The sequence below is a fragment of the Anolis carolinensis genome, unplaced genomic scaffold (assembly GCF_035594765.1).
Source record: "Anolis carolinensis isolate JA03-04 unplaced genomic scaffold, rAnoCar3.1.pri scaffold_13, whole genome shotgun sequence".
NCBI lineage: Eukaryota > Metazoa > Chordata > Lepidosauria > Squamata > Dactyloidae > Anolis > Anolis carolinensis.
This window is the reverse complement of record NW_026943824.1, coordinates 1,412,749-1,427,299: the sequence shown is the minus strand read 5'-3', so window position 1 is coordinate 1,427,299 and position 14,551 is coordinate 1,412,749. Positions and strand designations below refer to the sequence as shown.

General features: G+C 41.6%; 1 protein-coding gene across 2 annotated transcripts in view; it reads left to right on the top strand.

The window, feature by feature from the left end:
* The first annotated feature begins 11,651 nt into the window (after positions 1–11,651).
* Positions 11,652–14,551, top strand: part of fscn1 (fascin actin-bundling protein 1) — a 39,977-nt gene continuing 37,077 nt past the window's right edge. For both annotated transcript variants that reach the window (XM_062964138.1, XM_062964137.1), the window contains exon 1: positions 11,652–11,841. The gene's annotated coding sequence lies outside the window, so the exon portion shown is untranslated. The remainder of the gene's footprint in view (positions 11,842–14,551) is intronic.

The following is a 14,551-nucleotide window of genomic DNA, read 5'->3' as shown; positions in this document are numbered from 1 at the left end:
ATTCAGTTCTGAGCAGATAATAGAAGATTATCAATATACAGTAGAGTCTCACTTATCCAACATAAACAGGCCGGCAGGATAAGTGAATATGTTGGATAATAAGAAGGGATTCAGGAAAAGCCAATTAAACATCAAATTAGGTAATCGTTATACAAATTAAGCACCAAAACATCATATTATACAACAAATTTGACAGAAAAAGTAGTTCCATGCGCAGTAATGCTATGTAGTATTTACAGTAGAGTCTCATCCAACACTCGCTTATCCAACGTTCTGGATTATCCAACGCATTTTTGTAGTCAATGCTTTCAATATATCGTGATATTTTGGTGCTAAATTCATAAATACAGTAATTACTATATAGCATTACTGTGTACTGAACTACTTTTTCTGACAAATTTGTTGTCTAACATGATGTTTTGGTGCTTAATTTTTAAAATCATAACTTAATTTGATGTTTAATAGGGTTATCCTTAATTCCTCATTATCCAACATATTCGCTTATCCAACGTTCTGCCGGCCCGTTTATGTTGGATAAGTGAGACTCTACTGTACTGTATTTACAAATTTACCACTAAAATATCACAATGAATTTAAAACAGTGACTACAAAAACATTGATTATGAAAAGGCAGACTGCGTTGGATAATTCAGAACATTGTATAAGCGAATGTTGGATAAGTGAGATTCTTCTTTAATATGAAATAATTACTGGGATAGAATAATGCAGAACAATATAATCTCTAAAACCAGGGCAGTAAATAAACAGGGGAATTCCACACAGGAAACAATCAGGGCCAGCTAACACCTCCCAACAAAGTATTCCCATCATCAAAGTCTGGCAAATCCTGTTTTCTCAGGGCCACAGACAGTAGAAGCACATAAAATATCGCAAACAACACCACTCTGAAAACAAGGGAATTCCAGACAGGAAACAATCAGGGCCAGCTAACACCTCCCAACAAAAAATTCACTCAGGGAGGAAACAGCCAGGCTTTAAAGCTGCAAGGCCATTACATCCTAATCATTTTTCCTAATTGCAGCATTCATACTTGCCTCCAACAAACAAAAAAAACCAATCAGAAATATTGTATATTCACAACCTTTAGGAAATAATATTCCCTGATGGCGCAGCGTGTTAAAGCGCTGAGCTGCTGAACTTCTGGACTGAAAGGCCACAGGTTTGAATTGGGGGAGCGGAGAGAGCCCCCACTGTTAGCTCCAGCTTCTGCCAACCCAGAAGTTCGAAAACATGCAAATGTGAGTGCATCAATAGGTACTGCTCCGGCGGGAAGGTAACGCCGCTCCATGTAGTCATCCCACATGACCTTGGAGGAGTCTACGGACAACGCCGGCTCTTCGGCTCAGAAATGGAGATGAGCCCCAACCTCCAGAGTCAGACACGACTGGACTTAATGTCTGGGGAAAACCTTTACCCTTGACCTTAACTACCACCAATTCCTCAATACTTTATTTCCCAGACCACCAGACTTCGCCACAGCAACGCGTGGCCGGGCACAGCTAGGCTATATATATTAAAATGTAATGTGCATTTTTCCCATGGAGTAAACAACAAAACCACTGTACCAAATCACACCAAGGTAAGGTTAAGGTTTTCCCCTGACGTTAAGTCCAGTCATGTCTGACTCTGGGGGTTGGTGCTCATCTCCATTTCTAAGCCAAAGAGCCGGCGTCGTCCGTAGACACCTCCTAGGTCATGTGGCCACTGGCATGACTTCATGGAGCGCCGTTACCTTCCTGCCGGAGCGGTACCTATTTATCTACTCACATTTGCATGTTTTCGAACTGCTAGGTTGGCAGGAGCTGGGGCTAATAGCAGGCGCTCATTCCGCTTCTGGGATTTGAACCTGGGACTTTTTGGTCTGTACGTTCAGCAGCTCAGCGCTTTAACACACTGCGCCGCCACCAGGGCCCAAAATTTGGCCACAAAATACATAGTCATGCAATCAATGTCTTTCAATATAAAAAAAACCTAGAAAAATAAAGTCAAAATTTCAGAGGACAACGAAGAGCCTTTCTCCCCCTGGCTGCCAGTCAGAAGGGTAGGCCCCGCCCCCTTTAGGCCCACCCCTTTTGTGTCATAGCAACCCCTTCAGCCACAATGGTGCCCGGGGGGGACGGGGGACAGCCAGGGTTCACTTAGGCCAGCTAACACCTCCCAACAAGGGATTCCCCCAGGCAGGAAGCAGCCAGGCTTTAAAGCTGAAAGGCCATTACATGCTAATCATTCTGGCTAATTGCAGCATTCATATTTGCCTACAACTGACAAAAAAAAGGAACATCCAGAAATATTGGATATTCGCAAGCTGTAGGAAATACATGTTAACTAACACCAATTCCTCAATACAGTATAGTCTCACTTATCCAACATAAACGGGCAGGCAGAATGTTGGATAAGCGAATATGTTGGATAATAAGGAGGGATTAAGGAAAAGCCTATTAAACATCAAATTAGGTTATGATTTTACAAATTAAGCACCAAAACATCATGTTATATAACAAATTTGACAGAAAGAGTAGTTCAATACGCAGTAATGCTATGTAGTAATTATTGTATTTACGAATTTAGCACCAAAATATCACGATGTATTGAAAACATTGACTACAAAAATGTGTTGGATAATCCAGAATGTTGGATAAGCAAGTGTTGGATAAGTGAGACTCTACTGTACTTTATTTCCCATAGCTCCACACTTCGCCACAGCAACACGTGGCCGGGCACAGCTAGTCTCTTATAAGGGGTTGGTTTAACCTTCAATTTGGTAGCGAGACTGCATTACCGTGTCACAAAACGATGCATGTCTTTAAAAATGTGTCATGGTTAGAAAGCTCTTCCCAGGACTGTCAGTTGAGAAACCAGATGAATTCACTTTGTTCCAATCTGTTGAAACTTTGGTGGCTGCCATGCATGTTCTGGGCATGGAAAGATCTGAACGGATTTAAACACGACTGTAACCGAACGGAGTGGACGGCGCATCATTTTCGTCCGTGTTGGAAAGGAAGGGCACAGGCGCACCAAGGGCGTTTTCCTCCCTCCTGTGCAGCTCCGCTTGCCCTTGAACTGCTCCAGATCATGGGTGCCACTTGCAATGAGTGTGGCAGGCAAGGAGGATCCTGTGCGACAAGCAGCAATGAGGAGCCCGGCCGAGCGTGAAATCGGGCGAAGGGTTTCTGGGTGGGAGACCAAAGAGTAAAGGCTGAGGAGGAGCCACAGATCTTCCCATGTTCTCTGTGGGCTTCTCCCCTGCAATGTTATTTGCAATGCTAATGAAGGTGTTGTTGCTGATGATGTTGTGTGCAATCACGTAATTTCCAATTTAGAATAACCAGTGGAGTCACTAGAGTTGGTGTCGCCCAGTGTTGAGGCCGGCTGCCGTACTCCTTTTCCACTCTGTTTCCATCTGGTATTTCCTAGGGGTGTGCAATTCAGCTAAACCTTATACCGTGTTTCCCCGAAAATAAGACAGTGTCTTATGTTAATTTTTGCTCCCAAAGATGCACTAGGTCTTATTTTCAGGGGATGTCTTATTTTTCCATGAAGAAGAATTCACACTTATTGTTGAACAAAATATTTGAACATTTATTATATACTGTACAGTAGTTGTCATCACAAACCAGCATAACCAGACAAACTGTGAATCCTGTCTAGAATTTTTTGTTACTACCATTATTTCCATGTACAACAATCTATGGTATGTACATTTACCAATCCTGCATGCTTTGGTGTTCTGTTTGGCGGGCATGCTTCCAAACAAAAACTTTGCTAGGTCTTACTTTCGGGAGAGGCCTTATATTTAGCAATTCAGCAAAACCTCTACTAGGTCTTATTTTCTGGGGATGTCTTATTTTAGGGGAAACAGGGCATCATTTTCAATGCCATTGACCCATTGGCTGGGATACTGTGATCTAAGGACCCTTCTACACAGGCCCTAAAATGTGGAAGAAATCGGGATAAAAGGTGACGGGGGTGGCTAAATGACATTTCACAAAAATGCGGACTGATTTGGATTCACAGCTGGAAAACACGTGTTAAAAAGGTACGGTGAAAACCCGATTCCGGATGCAAAGTGTGCATATCTGCATGACTGTATATCCCTGCAGTCAAGGAAAACAAGTGACTTTGTTCCTATACCCTGGTGTGGATCGCTCCAGCGCATGTCACTGGATGACCAGCCTCATTATAATTCTATTCTGAATTTTATTAGGTCCCTCTTCTTTGGGCATTTTAATCTGACGATGCTATCTCTATATTGCTGCTGCAGTTCCCCACCTATGTAGTTGATTGAATTGTATTGGTGGTTGTTTGATATTATTATTGTTGTATTAACTCTTGTGTTATCATCTTATTGTGTTTTCACTTGTGTATATTGTGCAAATGTATTTATGTCGTTACTTCTGAGAACTATGTTGACCGGGCTTTGCCCCATGTGAGCTTTCCCGAGTCCCTGCAGGGAGATGGTGGCAGGGTATAAATAAAGATTATTATTATTATTATTATTACTATTATTATTGTATGACACAGCAAACAAGATAGACATGCTGGATTTCGTTTCACAAAATCACAAGTTGAATACTTCCCAAGCGATTAGGACTGTGTGATGTATTTTCGGATGATGCGCGCAGATCCCAGTCGGGTGGCCTTTTGCAGTTGGCAGATCATGATTTTGTCAATGTCTATTGTTTCCAAATGCCGGTTGAGATCTTTTGGCACGGCACCCAGTGTGCCCATCACCACCGGAACCACCTGCACTGGTTTCTGCCAGAGTCTTTGAAGTTCAATCTTGAGGGCCTGATAGCGGCTGAGTTTTTCCTGTTGTTTTTCGTCAATGCAAAAATGCCAGAAAACCGCACAATTATTATTATTTCATTGTATGACACAGCAAACAAGATAGACATGCTGGATTATTATTATTATTATTATTATTATTATTATTATTATTATTATTATTATTATTATTATGTGCACATTTAAAAACCCCAAAACAGCTGATCTGGGCAGTAAACAAATGGAGCCATGGTCAAACAAGTGGCTCAACAGACGCACAAATGGAAAGCAATTACAGTGAGAACTCTCTGCGACCATTCCTTAGTTGTGATGTTTATGAAACTAAACAGAGCTTGAATTTACAGTAGGGTGGGGAGAGATCATAAGAAATCGCACATTGAGATATCAACATGAGCACATATGAGGTTCTCCACAGAAGTCTTGCTCTTGAATAGACCTGATTTGATGCGCTAGCTCAACGGGAATGCCTCAATTTCTGGACCTTACCCAGTGGCCGCACTTCAATCCCATGCCAGAGTTCCCTATTGCTTTTTGTTTGCCCAGTTCACTTTGGCAGAAAGAGCAGAAAGACCCTTCCTCAAAAGGCACGCTCCAGTCTGGCTTTGCATCCCTTGCCAGACAGCAGCAGAGATGGGATGCGCATGGAGGTCGACAGGCGAGGAGAAACTCAGCCAGAAAGCTGGTCTTCAAACTGACAAATGCTCTCCTGTCACCGGGAACAACGCATCACCCTCCGGCTGGAACCTGAGATAAGGGGGAGCGACAGGCCAGACGGAATGGCAACAAAGTGGGCAAACAATTGGGAGGGAACGTGGTTCCAGACAGTCCTGGATATATCACAGAAACGGGCCTTGGATTGGATCAGATAGGGGCCAGTTTTGGAGTCAGAAGAACGGGCAATGCTGAGAAAAGGTCTGGCTAGTGTAGTGTTTCTCAACCTGGGGGTCGCCAAAGACCATCACAAAACACATTTTTCTGATGCTCTTAGGAACCCAAATCTCTCCAGTATTTTCTGTTCGTCATGGGGGTTCTGTGTGGGAATTCTATCTATCAAGGAGCTCTTTGATTGTAGGCGAACGATAAATCCCAGCAACTACAACTCCCAAATGTCGAGGTCTATTTTCCTCAAACTCCACCAGCGTTCATATCTGGACCTATCGAATATTCGTGCCGTGTTTGGCCCAGATCCATCATTGTTTGGAGTCCACGGTGCTCTCTGGATGTGGGTGAACTACAACTCTGACATCCAAGGTCAATGCAGCATCTTCTTGCTGATTCTTTGAAAACCTTGTGAGTCCAAGCCATGCTGAAATGAAAATGGTTTTGCCTGCTGATGGAAAGACAGCCCCGCTCTGTTTGTTTTGCCAGCACCAATGAAAGGAGCATTGTTTGAGAGAGCGCAGCATTGTGTGTTCCCACTCGCCTGACTCTCCGAAGGAAGGCAAACAAGGAGCATCTTTCCAAACAGAAGCAACAAAGACCCAGCTCTCATTCCTTTCCCCAAACATCCCAGGAATGGTAGCCAGTGGAGAACAAAACATCTAGAATGGAGATTCCCAAACTTTTTCAATCACAGAATCCTTCAGAAGACATTATTTTCTGCAAAGTCCGAACTCTATCCCAAGTTTGTCTATTTTTTTTTTCATGTCAGGAGCGACTTGAGAAACTACAATTCGCTTCTAGTGTGAGAGAATTGGATATCTGCAAGGACTTTGCCCAGGGGACGTTGCCTGGGTGTTTTGATGTTTTTACCATCCTTGTGGGAAGCTTCTCTCCTATGCAGCCGGGCTTTGAATCCACAAGGCCATTCGATGCTAGTCAAGGTGGCCAATGCCAAAATTCACACTTGCCTCAAAACAGACAAGAGTTCTTTGCTCCAACTAACCAGGGCCAGCTAACACCTCCCAGCAAAGGATCCCCCCAGGCAGAGAGCAGCCAGGCTTTGAAGCTGCAAGGCCATTCGATGCTAATCAAACTGGCCAATGGCAACATTCACATTTGCCTCCCACACTGTACCTTCAACAGATATATAAACCCCATTTGCATAGTTTTCTACAGACGCCACAACCTCTGAGGATGCCTGCCATAGATGTGGGCAAAACGTCAGGAGAGAATGCTTCTGGAATATGGCCAGACAGTCTGGAAAAACTCACAGCAATCCAGTGATTCCAGCCTGAAAGCCTTCGAGAAAACATTTTACAGAGTTTTTAAATGAGGATACATTTTGATTATGTGTTTTAGCAATGTTGTTACCTGCGCCAGAAATTTAATAAATTATTATTATTATTAATAATAATAATAATAATAATAATAATAATAAGAAGAAGAAGAAGAAGAAGAAGAAGAGGACCTTATTAAGAAGACCTGGCTCTGGCTCACGAATGGGACCCTGAAGAAGGAGACAGAAGGCCTGATCCTTGCAGCCCAGGAGCAAGACATCAGGACAAAGGCAATCAAGGCCAAGATTGAAAAATCAGCTGATGACCCAAAGTGCAGACTGTGCAAGGAAACCGATGAAACCATGGATCATATCCTCAGCTGCTGTAAGAAAATTGCACAGACAGACTACAAACAGAGGCACAACTATGTGGCCCAAATGATTCATTGGAACCTATGCCTCAAGTATCACCTCCCTGCAGTTAAGAACTGGTGGGATCACAAACCTGCAAAGGTTGTGGAAAATGAACACGCAAAGATACTGTGGGACTTCCGAATCCAGACTGACAAAGTTCTGGAACACAACACACCAGACATCACAGTTGTGGAAAAGAACAAGGTTTGGATCATTGATGTTGCCATCCCAGGTGACAGTCGCATTGATGAAAAACAACAGGAAAAACTCAGCCGCTCTCAGGACCTCAAGATTGAACTTCAAAGACTCTGGCAGAAACCAGTACAGGTGGTCCCGGTGGTGATGGGCACACTGGGTGCCGTGCCAAAAGATCTCAGCCGGCATTTGGAAACAATAGACATTGACAAAATTACGATCTGCCAACTGCAAAAGGCCACCTTACTGGGATCTGCACGCATCCTCCGAAAATACATCACACAGTCCTAGACACTTGGGAAGTGTTCGACTTGTGATTTTGTGAAACGAAATCCAGCATGTCTATCTTGTTTGCTGTGTCATACAACGTCGTTGTGTCAATAATAATAATAATAATAATAATTGACAGGCATTATGGTGATGAAGAGGCCTACCTTTCTTAAAACAACTTGGCCAGTTTCAGATGCCACTTGCCTTGATTGTGTTGCAATGAGAAGGGCTCTTTCCTGCTCGGCTTCTCTTCCTTGGCCTGCACTGCAGGGCTGTTGTTTGTTAGGAAAACCTACCAAACAAACCCTGTGTAGTTTGCACTAGGGAGTTATTCTGGAGCCGGCTGCAAATCAGGAAAACGAAAGCCCGGTGTGTCCCTCCACAGCTGGAGATCAGCAGCTGGAATCTGACTCCAAAGCTTGAGCTTCACCATCAGGACCAGTCTGATAATATCTGTGGATTGAGAGGCTGTTAAAGGCACAAGGATGGAGAATAGAACATGATGGGAAGGAAGTGGAAGGAAGGAAAGACAAAAGGAAGGAAGGAAGGAAGGAAGGAAGGAAGGAAGGAAGGAAGGAAGGAAGGAAGGAAGGAAGGAAGGAAGGAAGGAAAGACAAAAGGAAGGAAGGAAGGAAGGAAGGAAGGAAGGAAGGAAGGAAGGAAGGAAGGAAGGAAGGAAGGAAGGAAAGAAGGAAAGACAAAAGGAAGGAAGGAAGGAAGGAATGATAAAGACGACCCAGATTGTTATATGGATAAAGTTGGAGGATATTGGACGAACGGATTTTAAACATATGTTTTATATTTTATACTGTATTTAATTGGTTGTAATATATTTTTATATGTTGCTGTTTTTAATGATGTGTCGGCATCGAATTGTTGCCAATTGTACGCCGCCCTGAGTCCCTCCGGGTGAGAAGGGCGGGATAGAAATATTGGAAATAAATAAATAAGGAAGAGAGGGAGGGAGGGAGAGAAGGATGGAAGGAAGGAAGGGTAGAAGGGAATGGAGGGAGGAAAGAAAGAAGGAAGGAAGGAAGGAAGGAAGGAAGGAAGGAAGGAAGGAAGGAAGGAAGGAAGGAAGGAAGGAAGGAAAGAGGGATGGAAGGGAATGGAGGGAGGCAGGGAGGAAAGAGGGAAGGAAGGAAGGAGGTAAGAAAGGGAGAGCAAGAAGAAGGGAAGGAAAGAATGGTAGAAGGGAATGGAAGGAGGGAGGAAAGAAAGAAAGAAAGAAAGAAAGAAAGAAAGAAAGAAAGAAAGAAAGAAAGAAAGAGAAAGAAAGGAAGGAGGGAATGGAGGGAGACAGGGAGGAAAGAGGGAAGGAAGGAAGGAGGTAAGAAAGGGAGAGCAAGAAGGAGGGAAGGAAAGAATGGTAGAAGAGAATGGAAGGAGGGAGGAAAGAAAGAAAGAAAGAAAGAAAGAAAGAAAGAAAGAAAGAAAGAAAGAAAGAAAGAGAAAGAAAGGAAGGAGGGAATGGAGGGAGACAGGGAGGAAAGATTGATGGAAGGAAAGACAAAAGGGAGGGAAGGAAGGAAGGAAGGAAGGAGGGAGGGAAGGAGAGAGAGGGAGGGAAGGAGTGGAACTCTCTGCCGCAGGGAGGGTGTGGTGGAGGCCCCTTCTTTGGATGCTTTTGGGGATTGGTTTTGTCTTTTGGGAGCTGTTTCCTCAGAGCAAAATCTTGGGCAGTGATTCACCGGAGGCAGAGAAGAGGGCACAAGCCCAGTCCTGGAGAGGCTGATTATTTGGTTAATGAAGGATGATGATTGGGAAAGAAGACCACGATAAGGAGAAGGCCTTCCTTCTCTGGGTTTGCATAGGGAAGAATCTCCAAAAATGGTTGATCAGAGAGGAAGCGGCATATTAATAACACAGAGCAATGGCTTCCAACTATTTATTTATTTACAGGGCGGATCACAATGCACATATTCATGGCAAAAATTCAGTGCCATTAGACATACAACATATGTAGACAGACACAGAGGCAATTTAATATTTTCCAGCTTCCGGCTTCATCAGGGTATGCCCAATTTCAGCCCACTTGTGACACCGAGTCCTTGATGGAGTACTTCCTCATTCCTTTCCACACACTGCTGGAAGGTTTTATGGGTATCGGAAATTAGTTAAATTAGCCTCCCCACATAAAGCGGTACCTAAATTTCCTACTCGACAGATGCAACTGTCTTTTGGGCTGCATAGGTCCCCATCTGTCGGGGGTGCTTTGAATGCGATTTCCCTGCTTCTTGGCAGAATGGGGTTGGGCTGGATGGCCCGTGAGGTCTCTTCCAACTCTGGGATTCTATGACTGTGTGGATGCCTCCGTAGAGAGCTCTCCTTGGCCCAGGTTGGGGGTTGTAGTCCGTATGAAACAGCTCGCAATTGTGTAATTTGGGACTCAAAGGTCATTCCGATGGAAGAAAGAAAACAATCCCATTCCGAGGAAGGGATTAACCCTGTTCGGCTGCAGCAGCAGAAGCAACAGAAAACCTCGAGGCCTTGAAGGGCCCAGGCCTTTAGAAACAGGGTTAACCTCTTTTCCTTCCTTCTTTTTTCCCTTCTTTCCTTCCTTCCTTCCTTCCTTCCTTCCTTCCTTCCTTCCTTCCTTCCTTCCTTCCTTCCTTCCCTCTGAGTGTTGCTCGGATGAGCCATGGGAACCTGAGCCACAAATACCATCTGCCTGGGACAAAGAACTGGTGGAGTGAAAGGAAGAGAAGAAGAGAAGGAAGAAGGAGAAGGAAGGAAGGAATGGAGAAAGAAAAGGGAAGAAAGAAGAAAAATGAAGGGAGGGAGGGAAGAGGAGAAAGGAAGGAAGTAGGGGAGAAATAGAAGGAAGGTAGGATGGAAGGAAGGAAAGAAAGAAAAGAAAAGAAAAAGGAGGGCGGGAAGGAAGGAAGGAAAGAAAAGAAAAGAAAAAGGAGGGTGGGAAGGAAGGAAGGAAGGAAAGAGAAAAAGGAGGGCGGGAAAGAAAATAAAAGAAAAAGGAGGGCGGGAAGGAAGTAGGGGAGAAATAGAAGGAAGGTAGGATGGAAGGAAGGAAGGAAAGAAAAGAAAAGAAAAAGGAGGGCAGGAAGGAAGGAAGGAAGGAAAGAGAAAAAAAGGAGGGCGGGAAAGAAGGAAAGAAAAGAAAAGAAAAAGGAGGGCGGGAAGGAAGGAAGGAAGGAAAGAAAGAAAAGAAAAAGGAGGGTGGGAAGGAAGCAAGGAAGGAAGGAAGGAAAGAAAAGAAAAAGGAGGGCGGGAAGGAAGGAAGGAAAGAAAGAAAGAAAGAAAAGAACAAGGAGGGCGGGAAAGAAGGAAGGAAGGAAAGAAAGAAAGAAAGAAAGAAAGAAAGAAAGAAAGAAAGAAAAGAAAAAGGAGGGCGGGAAAGAAGGAAGGAAGGAAAGGGAAGAAAGAAAAATGAAGGGAAGGAAGGAAGGAAAGAAGGAAGGAAGAGAGAAAGAATGACAAACAGAAGAAAAAAGGAGGGAGGGAAGGAAGAGAGAAAGGGAAGAAAGCAAGGAGAGAAGAAAAAGAGAAAGAAAAAAGAATGACTGAAGGAGGGAGTGAGGGAGGGAAGAGAAGGAAGGAAGGAAGGAAAAAGAGGGGGGAGGGAAGGAAAGAGAGAAGGAAAGAAGGAAGGAAGGAGAGAGAGAGAGAGAGAGAAGAGGCTTCAGCTGCTGCTGTTGCTCCTGCTCCTCCTCCCCTTCCCTTGCTCCTTCCTTTTTTCCCCCTTTTTCCTCTTCTCTCTCTCTCTCTCTCTCTCTCATCCGGATTGGGGGCGGGTCTCCATCCCTCCTTCTCCCCTCCCTCCTTCCCTCCTTCTTTCCTTGGTTCGCATAAAAGCCGGGGACCCGCCTGCCTTGCCCGCGGGGCTGCCGAGCGGAGGAGAGAAAGGGCTTTGTGCGGGAGAAAAAGAGAAAGAAAGGAAGGAAGAAAAGAAGGAGAGAGAGAGAGAGAGAGAGAGAGAGAGCCAGGCAGCGCCGCGTGGTCCTCGCTCGCTCTCTCGCAGGCAGACAAAAGGCTCCCAGGTAAAGAAGCCCAAAAAGAGCCCCAAAAAAGAGCCAAAAAAGAGGCGCCGGGAGGGAGGGAGGGATGGCCTCCTCATCCTCCTCATCCTCATTATTATATTACAATATTATAATTATATTATTATATTATATTAATATATTTCACTATTCTATTGTTGCATTCCTACATCATTCTATTATCCTATTATTGCATTATTTCCTATGTATTTAATTGTATGTTGTGAGCCTCCCCGAGTCCCTTTGGGGAGATGGGGTGGGATACAAATAAAGGTTATTATTATTATATTATTATTATTACACTGTTATCATTTTATATTATTCTTTTATTACATTATTCTATCTTATTATTACATTATTACAGTATTATTATTTAGTATTATTCTATTAATACACTGTTCTATTATTCTATTATATTATCATTAAATTATTGCAGTATCATATAATTATTCCTTTGTTATATTATGTTATTATATTGTTACATTATTATTTTATAATATTCTATTACATTATTTTATTTTATAATATTCTATTATTTTAATTATATTAAAATCTATTATAATATTATATATATATATATTATTTTATAATCTATTATTCTATTACATTATGATAATATATTATAATATTATATAATAATTATTATATTGTTATATTATCACACTATTATTTTATTACATTATTATTACATTATTATTATTATAAGATTATATAATAATTATTATATTGTTATATTATCACACTATTATTTTATTACATTATTATTACATTATTATTATTATAAGATTATATAATAATTATTATATTGTTATATTATCACACTATTATTTTATTACATTATTATTACATTTTACATTATTACATTATTATTATTATAAGATTATATAATAATTATTATATTGTTATATTATCACACTGTTATTTTATTACATTATTATAATATATTATTCTTACATTATTATTACATTTTATATTATTATTATATTATTATATTATTATTCTTGCAAAAGCAGGATTCCATCTCTTCCGTCTCTCCAGATTTTCAAAAAAAGCCAAACTCTTTTTTTTTTAAAATACATTTTTATTTTTTAAAACACAAAAAATACATACCGTAGACATACAAAACATTTACAATTCCCACCACCAACACGAGGATTTTTTTCTTTTTACATATTCATTTCTTTATGAGACAATTTTTATATCTTTATCTTAATCCATTTCCAACCTATATACTATATAACATTTGTATCTTCTTTCTTATGGCTTGATCTCCAGATTGATTCATGATATAGTTCTTTACCAAAAAAGCCAAACTCAACCCCGTCCCTCCCTCAATTTCCTTCTGTCTCTCCAGCATCCTTTAGCAGAGGGGAAAAAATACCCATTAAAGCCCATATAAGAAATATAATTTCTCCAGCATCTTATAGACATTCTCAATGGGTTTTTCCCCATTTTCCTCCTCTTTTTCTCTTTGCAAAAAGCACAGAAAGGCGTTTCCTCTCTGCGTTCCCTTCCTCTCCCCAGTTTTGAATTGAAGGCATTACTCTCTCTGTATCTGTGTGTTTATATATATATATATATATATATATATATATATATATATATATATATATAGCTCTCTAGATGCATCCTTGGTAGGGTCCATGGGGTCTCTGGCTCCAGGGTGAACTACAGCTCCCACCATGGCTGGTCAGTGGCCCCCAAACTCCTCCAGGATGCTCAGTTGCTGATCAATTCGACAACACAATTCTCCTCTGCTTGCTGTGCGCCATAGGAAAGGGTTAAGGGAGAGGCAGTGGGCGGGGCCATGCAAATTCCACACCAATGGAGACAGAAAGGAACCCTGGGAGGCGTCTTTGGTGGGCTAGGAGGAAATTGTCCCCGAATGAAAGCCTTCCCTTGGGTGGTGGGCACGGTGGTGTCTGTGGAGGACATGGGCAGGGCTCTTGGACATGTTCACGGCGCTCGCCATAACCTGCAATGTCATTGGCGGGAGGGCCATTGGCGGCTCCTGAGCAATGGGAGCTGTAGCTATTTGTGCCTGTGAAAGTGGGCACCACAACAACATACACACATACCAATTTTCACTTTTATTATGTGTATAGATAGATGGAAGGATGGATGAATGGATGGATATACATATAGGGAGAGAATGTTTCAAAATGATGGACGCAATTTCAAAGCATAGTGGTGTGTGTGTGTGTGTGTATATATATATATAATGGGATGATGTATATGTATAGGTGTGTGTATATATATATATACACACACACACACATATATATAATTAATGAGATGATGTATATGTATAGGTGTGTATGTATGTATATGTGTGTGTGTATATATAGACATATATATATAATTAATGGGATGATTTATATGTATAGGTGTGTGTATATGTATATATGTGTGTGTGTGTGTGTGTGTATATATATATATATAATTGAATGATGGACCCAATTTCAAAGCATAGTGATATTTGTGTGTATATGTATGTATGCATATGTATATATAAAATTAATGCAATTATGTATATGTGTTTGTGTATGTATATGTGTGTGTGTGTGTATATATATATATAATAGAATTATGTATATGTGTTTGTGTATGTATATATGTGTGTGTGTGTATACACACATACACACACATATAATTAATTGAATGCTGTATATGTCTAGGTGTGTGTATGTATATATGTGTGTGTACTCACACA